This window comes from Microchirus variegatus, assembly GCF_963457635.1.
Source record: "Microchirus variegatus genome assembly, chromosome: 4".
NCBI lineage: Eukaryota > Metazoa > Chordata > Actinopteri > Pleuronectiformes > Soleidae > Microchirus > Microchirus variegatus.
The window spans coordinates 23,057,009-23,067,441 of record NC_139805.1 but is presented as its reverse complement, the minus strand read 5'-3'; the positions used below and the strand labels follow the sequence as shown (position 1 = coordinate 23,067,441).

The window sequence follows — 10,433 nt, the reverse complement described above, 5'->3', positions numbered from 1 at the left end:
TGCACGGCACACGCAAGCACACGCGGTTATGTAATTACTTATTTTTGTGAATCTACACTCATTTATCTACAATTACCCATTGAGATTAAATTGTCCCATTTAGAAATGAGCGAGTGACTAAAACACATTAAAAATGCATGTATATACTGTATGTACACACACACACAAGTGCCTTTTGGGCTTCAGTTATATAAAGATAAACTATGTATATGTGTTTATGAATACTTATATATACATGGTTGTGTGTATTAATGGAGTATTTGTTTGATCCATAAGTCGATCAGTGTTTCCCAGACCTGAAAATTATGCTGTTCTCAAATGTCTTGTTTTGTGTGCGCAAACCAGCATTTTTCTTAGTTTTAATGATTTCTTTGTCAAATGCAGCAATGATCACTTGCAAGAAGCTGAAAAAAGCTCATTGTGACGTCACACTGCGCTAAATTCCTGGAATTGTTGTCTGGTGGAGATCCACTTTGTCCGTAAAACACGTGAGACAGCTGGAGAGGGCAACGGTATCTGAAAACCGGAATTCTGCGAAAAGTTCTATTCTTGGCTCCACAGTGCAGCACAGAGTTCTACACAAACTTCCAGCCTCAGAGGATTTATCTGTCCAGTGGATACATGTTATATATGATGGCAATGTGCCTGCTAGAGCCTGCAAATGATCACTTTTCCAAATGCTAACTGCTGTTAGCTTGTAGTAGCCTCTGTGGCTGATGTCATTTCCTGTCCCTTAAGTTTTATTTTACTTTTTTTTTTAAGGTGGACCTAAAGAGATACTACTAAACAGAGCGTTCTGAACAGGGCTGTTTTGGCAGGGTGATTGAACTGCTATGGTGCTTCATCCTTGTGGTATTTTGACCAAAGCATGTCACAGACATGTTCATTAGGACACCAGGGAACTAGGTTGACTTTTAGAAATAGGGTATAATATGACTCTTTTAATGTACTGTATGTTGTCAGTGTAAGTCATACAGTCTTTATTTTTCATTCCCAACAGATTTTGTGGCACAGTTAAAGGGCACTGCTTTCCAGAAAACCCAAACATTCAGAGAGGAGAAAAGGTAAGATACATCTGTCTTTTTTTTGCCTGTTAGTCCGTCATATATTACCATATTTGTCCTCTTTTTGTGTGTGTTGCCGTTCCTTTCTCGTGTTGGAACTTGTGCTTGGAATGAATGGAATTTAGTCACTCTGTCTTCAAAAATGGTGACAAATGTGCTTTGAGGACGGTTAAATTGGAGTATTGGCACGAGCAGAATATGATAAAAACCTAACAATGTAAGTCCACCGCGCCCTGAAATGACTTTACTTTGCTCTGAGAAGGGTAACTGTGAAACTGCTGCAGGTCAGATGACGTCTGCTGAGGAGGTTGTGCTTCAAGTATCTTGAGGTCACACATGTAATAGAATGTGGTCATACATGTACGCACACGCTCCAACTGTGGCTTCTGTAATCGGATCTGAAGGTTCATTTATGACTCGGTTATGTGCGTTTAGATCCGGTTTTCAACGCTGCACACAGAATACAAGGTTTTAAAGTGGAACTAAGCAGGATTTTTTTACACTAATTTAACAGTTTCGGAGTCATTGTAATGGCTAAATGTCTTGTTGTAGGGAGATTGGGTGCTGTCTCCACTCCCCTTACTGTCTGTTAGCAGAAAACCAGCCTTGCAAGATAAGGTCGCTGACCCGGAGTCCTCGGAATTAGGAGGTCTCAAGAATTCTTGGGTCTTGTGAGGAACACAAATTGCTACACGGCACTTCACACACGCACACACGCTAGTCAGTTCCTGGGTATAAGATCAAGGAAGAAGCGGTGAAAGAAAAAGTGAGCAAGAGGAAATGACTTTCTGTTCGAGTCAGTCTGGCTTTTTTTGAATGGTGAGAATTGAAAAAAACACAGAAGCATGTGACACGGATGCCGACTGGCACGGACATGGCCCCACAGCTTGTGTTGTGCCAGCTCCGTTGTAAACAAACGCACATGGCCAGGAGAGGGGAAGGGAGGAGGGAGTGTCAACAGTGAGTCTTTTATGACAGTGAGGATAAAGTGGTAGACAATGGGTGGATGTTTATAGCGGCGTCGTAATAATATGTACTCCAAAACTGTAGGGGGAGCTCTGTCTCGACCAAACTTGTGCAAAGTTCCACTTTAGTAGGGCCATCATGTTGTATAGTCCACCTTTTTATATTAATATTTCCCAAAACTGGTGACCATATTTAATCTGCAGGCCTTTAAGCTATTGATGGATTTTCATGCGTCAGACGTGCGCATGTCTCCACTGGTTTTATGGCAGAGAGTGTGAATTAGCTTGTTGTATGAACCTGTTTAGTTATTTAAACACACAAGGGTCTCACTGTCAGAAAAATGACAGAAGATCTGGTTTAATGACATTTAGAATCATGTGAATTGTGCAAGGAGACAACGCACATCACACTCGCAATACTTTTCTTCATCTCACTCTGATGTTTCATAGGGGTTTGCCCTTAAAGTTAAAGCTGTCACAGACTGTATTATACCGATGTGGTTGTGCATTTGCTTTTACGGTAGACACGAAGGTAGCTGGAAAACCATAAGTCATGCAGAGTCATGCATAGATGAGTGTGTTTACAACTGTACATGTTGTTGCTTGTTCTGATTCTCATTAAATTCAGTCAAAAAGTTCAGCGAATCCTCCATGGTCATGTCACAGATGAGCAGAGACTGTAAAATGGAACGCTCCATTACCTTGAATAGAAATATTAGATTTCTATGGCTTTAATGTGCTTTTGAAATGTTCAGGCTTGTGCAAGTAACCTGACAAATTCTTGACATTTTTATTTTGACATTTGAATGCAAAAATGTTATATATTATATCTATTTTTTCAGACTTAAAGGGACAATGTGTAGTATTTATGGGTTTATATAACCCAAAATCCACTTTTTTATGCATATTATGTGCTCCTGCATTGTCTAGTCGCTGTATAATAGTTTTTGTTTCATTTTCGTAGTGTTTCAAAAAGTCATGTAAAATAACCTGGTCGCGGGCCGCGGTTGCATAGCCACTGTTAGCAGCGAGACGCCATGTTTCTACCAGAGCCTGTAAGGACAAACGCGAGAGAACAAATCAAGCGTCTCTTTACTTGTAGCGGAAGTCCCGCCTCCACTCTCTCAGCTTCGTCTTCTACGGCCGCGGTAGCTCGCCCTCTCCCTCACCTCACGAACCTCATCTGCTGACACGGAGAAAGACGACGAGGACGACATTTGACCAGCTGCGGATACCGTAGCGCTCAGGGAAGGGAGGGGGTGAGCAGAGGAGCAGTTCTTTGTTGTAAATTTCAGCCTCTCCTCTAGATGGCACTATAAACTACTTACTTCACCTTTAAGTCTGTGTTGACATTGGAGCCACATATTTAACTGGTCTGATAGGCTTTGAAATGTGCAGTGATCACTTATTTAAGCGTGCCAAAAAAACCCACATCCCTCCCAAAAAACTGTCCCACCACAATTATTTTTTTCCAAGTTTTAAATTTTCAATGCAAATAAAATACCTATGCATAACCAATCTTTACCTCCTGATCTGTTCCCGTTGACCTGGTAATGACTAAAAGTCAAAGTCAGACAAAGTTTCCCTGCATTTGTTTGTTTTTATTTGGGTTTTTTCACATTTTCTCCAGATTTCCCATTCACAGTCTTCTCTTAACGTCTTCTCCTTAAAGTTGGCTGATATTGTTATCCATCTTAGGTCAGACCGAACTCCAAAGCGATTGTGAAAACTTCTCCACAATCATCATTATTATTCCTAGTGAAAGGTATGCACCACAGAGCTGGCTCTGCCGAGTGACTCTGGCATTCCAGGCTGAAAGCAAACCAAACTGATATTGCCCTCAATACTGTCTCCATATTTTCTCCATATTTGGAAATGTTTACCTCCTCGTGATGGTTGACAGAGGTTGGAAGAAGGGGATGTGAGTCATTTCAGCTGCATAAGGCTTTCTAGGGGTGAGAGGAGCCTTCTATGTGACTGCCATTTAGTGGAGCTAGCACTTTTCCCAGATCTAAAGAGAAACAGTGAGTATCATCCTGTGCTCAATTTTGGTTGTATTGTTTATTTTTATGGTAGCATGTGTCTGTTTACTTACTGTTAGAGAAAAGTTACAATATAGTGTAATATAATCGATAGAATATGTTGCTTGTGGGGAACTCATGACTGTCATTGCCTGACTGATCGTCTGATTGATTTCATTGCTGGATTCTTGCATCAGACCTATGACTAAAACACAGTGTTCCTGTGCTTTTCTGCAAATATAGATTAAAAACAAGAGAAGGGGACTTTTCTCTGTTGAGGAGTTATTCTGGGATGTTTTTTTTCCAAATTTGGACTAACGCTGCACTGTGGTGGGAACATTTTTTTTTTGACCAGAAGAACAACTGACCGTGTCGTATCCCAGGAAAGACATTGTTTTATAGACCTTGCATGTTTTTCTTTTGTGGATGTCTTGTGGTTGTGTGAGCGTGTGTGTGTGTGTGAGAGCGTGTGTGTGTGTGAGCGTGTGTGTGTGTGTGTGTGTGTGTTATGGTGCATTTACACCAAAGACAAAGGACATTTCTGCATTGTGAGTGAGTTTGGCTGCCGGAGTGTTTGTGTTTGTAAACGCATCCCGCATTTATTCACCTGCTGTCTTTTGGAAAAGGGGGGGGGGATGGGAGAAAAGAAGGTGGGCTCATTTTTCTTTCTTTCTACCAGTTCTGTCCCAATATCAACACTGATGTTTCTGGGGCATCGCATCATGCAGAGTATTTTAACTCAGGCGTGTGAAGCCAATGATACGATTTCACGTCTTTGCGTGAACTGTATCAACAAAAGTGGAGTCAAAATTGAGTTTTGTGTTGCGAAAGTGTGAGTGCTTGGTTTTACACAGTGTTGGGCCTCTGAACGCACATTAACAACAGCACTTTGTTTAACCTCGCCACTGCTGTGTTTATGAACTTTATAAACAAATATTTTCTGCATGTGCACACATTGACTTCTCAGGTTGATTAACAACCACTAAGTTGGGATTTATTTGTTAATGTCAGCTTTTAAGCAAAACACTTTTGTGACCCGATTGTGGTCCTAGAGGTAGTTGGCCTTGTCATTTCATTGAATTAAACATTAAATTCACAATATTTACGGTAATTCCTCAAAAGAAATATGAATCTATGACCAGGACAATGTTGTTAAGTGGTAAAAAGATATAATAGTACTACATTTTATTTGTAAGCGCTTTTCAGAGGCTCAAGGTCGCTTTACATATTAAATAAGAACACAAACATCAAACACACAGAATGAAATAAAACGGACAAGATCAACACAGATGATGGAGGATAAGAATGAATATGATAATTTAAAATGCTGAAAAAGATGGCTGAGCTAATCTGAAAGGGTACACTTTGAGTTGGGATTTGAAGTTATATAGATAGATAGATAGATGATGATATTGTTCGGATGTGTTGATAACTTCCATCTGTTTGCCAGGATTCAAGTACATATTTTGAAATCGTTCTTTTGAAAGATTAATTTTCTGAAATTTGAAGTAACTCAGGCTGCATTAAATGATCCGTAAAGTGTCAGGAAAGATCATCGTCAAAGATCATATTTTATTCACAAACAAAAGATATTTATTGACTGTCATACAGGACCAAGATATTTGTATTTAAGATGATAAAATCACTTTTGATAAACTTGTTTTTGTCAAAAAGCAAATTGATTTATTCAATTGTGGTGAAACACTCAGTTATGTGCTGAATTATACACACATATAACTGTGAAACATAAACATAACAACATGGATTATTTTGTGATAACTGTTGTTATTGTTTTATTGGCCAGTTTGACCTGCAGGCTCCTTTAAAATCACAAATGAAATAGCACTAATGCTTTCTTCTCATGTTTTAAAGCGGCTACCGTTTAATAAGCAGCGACAGACTCGGCTGCATCGGTCTCTGGCGACGTCTCCAACACTCTTCAAATGACTTAATCTGGTCTCACTCTGCTCTGCTGCTCTTAATTTCAAGACGCTGGCATCCTCCAGATTGGGAGAGATTGTATGTTTTTCAAGACGAGTCTTCCAACCCGAATCTCTCGTCAACAAATTAAGGCATGATTAACAAGAGCAATTACATGGAGGATCCCACTGAGCTGAGGAGCATCAAGCTAAAGTGGAAGAGATTATCTTTCTTATTAAGGAGAATCACTTTAAGGGTTTGATTACTTTCTGTTTTTTTTCTGTTGAACTCTTGATTACTGTTAAACTAATGATGCCCTCTAAACAGCTATTTTGTTTCTTCACTCTTGATCGGTTTAGAGTGCAGATTGAACACTGAGATTGTACGTAAACACTAGCAGCCGGGGCTCTGCTATTCCTGCTGGAGCTAAGCTGTTATAGTGGCACCAACATAGTCAATATATTTCTATGCACAATTAAGTCGACTACACCATTGAATTGGACAATTGCCCCTGTCCCAATATACAAACACTAGCGTGGTATACATTTATTGAAAGAAGTGCGTCTGCTTCCGCTACACTAGCAGGTAAAATTCCCCCTTTAAGCTTATTCCTATTGGGCAGTTTAGCTGGCGGCTAATTTCCAACCATGGACTTAAAAATAGTCAAATCTTTGAGCTGTCAGACCATAAATTCGGTTTCTGTTTGGATTTTGCCAGGTTTTCGTCGCTTTTGTCTGTGTACCAGCATCTTCTGTTATTTTTTGGGTCAAAGCCTCGGGGGTGGGAACTGTGGCGCGTGAGCGTGGAGAGTGCCCAAGCCAGATTGAATCCAATTGAACTTCTACATACAATAGTAATTTAAGTACCCATCACATGTTTTGTGTGTGTTGAGCCTTGTTTCCACAGTGCGGAATGGTTCGGTTTGGTATAGTTTGTACGTTTCTTTTAGGAATGGTATCAAAATAACCAGCCCCAACCGTTCCGTTCTTTGGCACCCTTCCCTTTTTGGTATTAGAGTTAAATCATATGGTACACTCGGGGTGGAGCTATACCGCCTCCACCAACGCCGAGGCACAGGCAGACAGTACAAAGCTTGACGTCTTGTTGAGACAAACATCCACAAACCGAGTTGCAAAAAAGAGCTGCTGGATGTCCTCCATTGTGGTCTGTCGTGCCACACCCTGCCTACCAAGTAAAGATACCGTTCTCAGTCGAAATGCAAGTCTGACCTTGGGCTTTACCATTCCAGGCTGTACCATACTGTACCAAATCATACTGTGATGGAAATCAGATTATTATCTACCACTTTATCCCCTACATGAGGGTCGCAGGTAGAGCTGAAACGATTAATCGATTACGAAATTAATCGCCAACTATTTTGATAATCGATAATCGGTTTGAAGCTTTTTTCATGATTAAAACAAGATTTCTGATTGTTTTAACTTAACCGAAATGTGAATATTTTCTTGCTTTCTTTGCTCCACATAACAAAGAAATCATTAAAACTGAATAATTTTGGTTTGTGGACAAAACAAGACTTTCGAGAACATCGTCATTTCCAGTTTTGACAAACACTGATCAACGTTTTTTTTTTTACATTTTCTGACATTTTATGGACCAAACGATTCATCGATTAATCGAGAAAATAATCTACAGATTAATCGATTACGAAAATAATCGTTAGTTGCAGCTCTAGTCGCAGGGGGTTGGAGCAAGGACGGGTACACCCTGGACAGGTCAACAGTCCATTGTCAAACTGAGACTCAAACTGGTGATCTGCAACAATGCTAACCAGTCCAACTAACATGTTGATTTCAAAAGTCAGGTTTTAGTCAGACAAACACAGTAATTTGTTTGTTGTAAACATACTAATTGAATAATTATTACAGTTCTGGATACATGTCAACATTTGCTTGGCACGTGTGTATTTTGGGACTTTCTCCCAGTCTGAATTTTGAATCATAATTTTTTTTTCCCTCTCAAAGCTGGACAGCATGAGTCCATAAACAAACATCTCTGATGCATTATTCTACAATCTGTTTCAAGGCTTTGGCTGTGTCTCTTGTCTCAGTGTTGATTTGGCTGCTTTCTAGTGGCCACTATTTTATTTGAGCCGACAGTAAATCATCACCTTAGTTTAAGCTCTTGGGCTCTTTTGAAGGGAAGCTCTTCTCAGGACTTGGCCTGCATTTATTGTTCCCTTTCCACACTGTAAATCAAAGACCCGCACCTTCTGCATGATGTCATGACCTTCCTTCATAGTTGGGATGTTGTCAGATATGTGATGTGTTGTCAACAGACTTGACCAGACGCTTTATATCATGGCTAAAGAATTCACTTTTTATTTCATAAGACTGACGTGTCTGTTGCATCTTTATTTCAGGAAAGTTTTCAGTCTGGTTGTAGAGCTGAGATTCCTCTATGGAAAGATGTGATATCACTATCAGTAAATTCTCGACTTCCGCCTGTTGGTTCTACAGGCTCTCTTTCCCAATTTCACTCAGTTAGCCTGATCTCAAATTTAATAATACAGCATTATAAATAAGTCCTTGAATCAAATGAATCTTGGTTCGTTGTTAGTTAAAATAATAATTATATTTTCACGTTAGCTGAGAACCAACTGAGAGTCAAATAAGGACTTACAGACTGGCAACATCCTAGCTTTTTAATTATTTATGAGTTCAGTTCATCTCGCAATGCTGTCTCTGAAAACAGATATAACACAGAATTATTATTGATTATTACTGGTTATAAAAGTCCAACATTTTTGATATATTGAAGAAGCGCTAAAACATCATCATAATCAGCAGTAACTTTGTAGAATTTTTTTTTTATAGACCAAAAATAACAGAGCAAAACATGAAAATCTGCTTAATATTAGAATTCAATAACTTTAGTTGCCAGTGTAGCTGATGTGAATCACTTAAATACCATCTCTTTGTGTCTCACCTGCACATTATTTCGCATCTCTATCCCATTAACTCGCATCATCAGATTTCCTTTATCCTAATATTAGTTCACATTAACTGCTAACTTTCTCCAGCAACCAGAAACTTTTGTAGTAATTTGTTTTCGTTACACCATTGGGACTAGGATCCAAAAAGGTTATGGGAAAAACATTTTACCGCCCCCCCAAATATCCCTGTCAGGAGGGAGAGCACTGGCACTGATGGAGCTTTTCCACTGTACAGTTCTGGCATGGCTCGACTCGGCACTGAGCCGATACTACTGTATGTGTGACGTCGACAGACTGTCCCTCGCTTATTGGTCTGAGAGTTTTTCTGTGTCAGGCGGGGTCTGTTCTCCGATCATGCAGGAAACATGCACGTGCTGTGATGACTCCGCCCACGGAGGTACTATAGCACCAAACTGTAGAGTTGAGCCGAGCCGTGCTAGTACTGTGTCATGGAAAAGCGCTATACGTCTCATTTATCTCATGCTCAGTCTCTGCAGTCGCTGGTAAAATCTCTTTTCTTTCAGTCAAACATTTTGGATGTTGTTGATTAATTCTTTATATAACGATTTATCTTATCCTATATAGTCCACAGGCACATTTTAGTACCCTCAGAATGTCTTTTGTCGGGCAAAATGTAGCTGTTGATTAGTATCTAGTTTCGAACGTATGAGTTTGAGAACACAAAAGTTCCTCACTCTCAGAGGGAACCATACATTTCATTTTAAATTGCGTCCTCTAGGTATTCTGGCACCAGGCAACCATCATTTCTCACTGTCTGCTTGGTGAAAAATGTCCTTTGGTGTTTGTCAGCACTTTCATTACAAGTAAACAACAGTAATCTTTACTCACTGTCGCAATGGTAACAGCCCCAGACAGTGGAGTGATTGTCTGCCAGAAGTGACATTTCCTCCCGTGTCCCAATCATTTAGGATCAGATGCCACTAAATGATTAATCTGAGATTATGCAGAGGCTCGAGGCTAATGTGACACTTAACGCAGTATGATGTTACACTTGCCCTGCATGCAGTGACAGACGCCTGTCTCTAAAGACGGTCAAATTACTGAAACACATTGTTGGCAAAACACAGCGCCATTAACACCGAGCCAAAACATGTAAACTACAGACCACATGAATGACAAAAGAATGAAGGAATTGTTGACGGTTGATACTGACTTCTTTTTGAATATCTACAGAAAACCAATCAACTATTAACAATTGTGCTTATGGCGCCAAGGTTATTAAATATTAACAACTCTGAAAAGTATACAAGCTTATATGTGATTGAATGTAAACTATAACGTTGAATAAATCCTTTTCTTTCAACCATTGATGCTGAATACTGAACTTGTTTTCACGCTCTCGACTAAAGAAAAGCTCTTTGAAGGTGCCTTGAGTCTGTGAAGGTGATTGTGCTGTAAAGGTTGTGGTGATGAATGGGAAAGTAAATGCTGGTTTCCTTTTGCCTTCTGTAGTTAATTCTACACCCATTTTTATCAGCCAGGGTTT

The 10,433-nt window shown here is 39.7% G+C and overlaps 1 protein-coding gene across 1 annotated transcript in view; it reads left to right on the top strand.

Annotated features, from left to right (window-relative positions):
- Positions 1-1,000: 1,000 nt before the first annotated feature.
- Positions 1,001-10,433, top strand: part of lpp (LIM domain containing preferred translocation partner in lipoma) — a gene marked incomplete at its 3' end in the record, with an annotated part of 156,042 nt that continues 146,609 nt past the window's right edge. Inside the window, exon 1 of the mRNA XM_083888080.1 lies at positions 1,001-1,064. The remainder of the gene's footprint in view (positions 1,065-10,433) is intronic.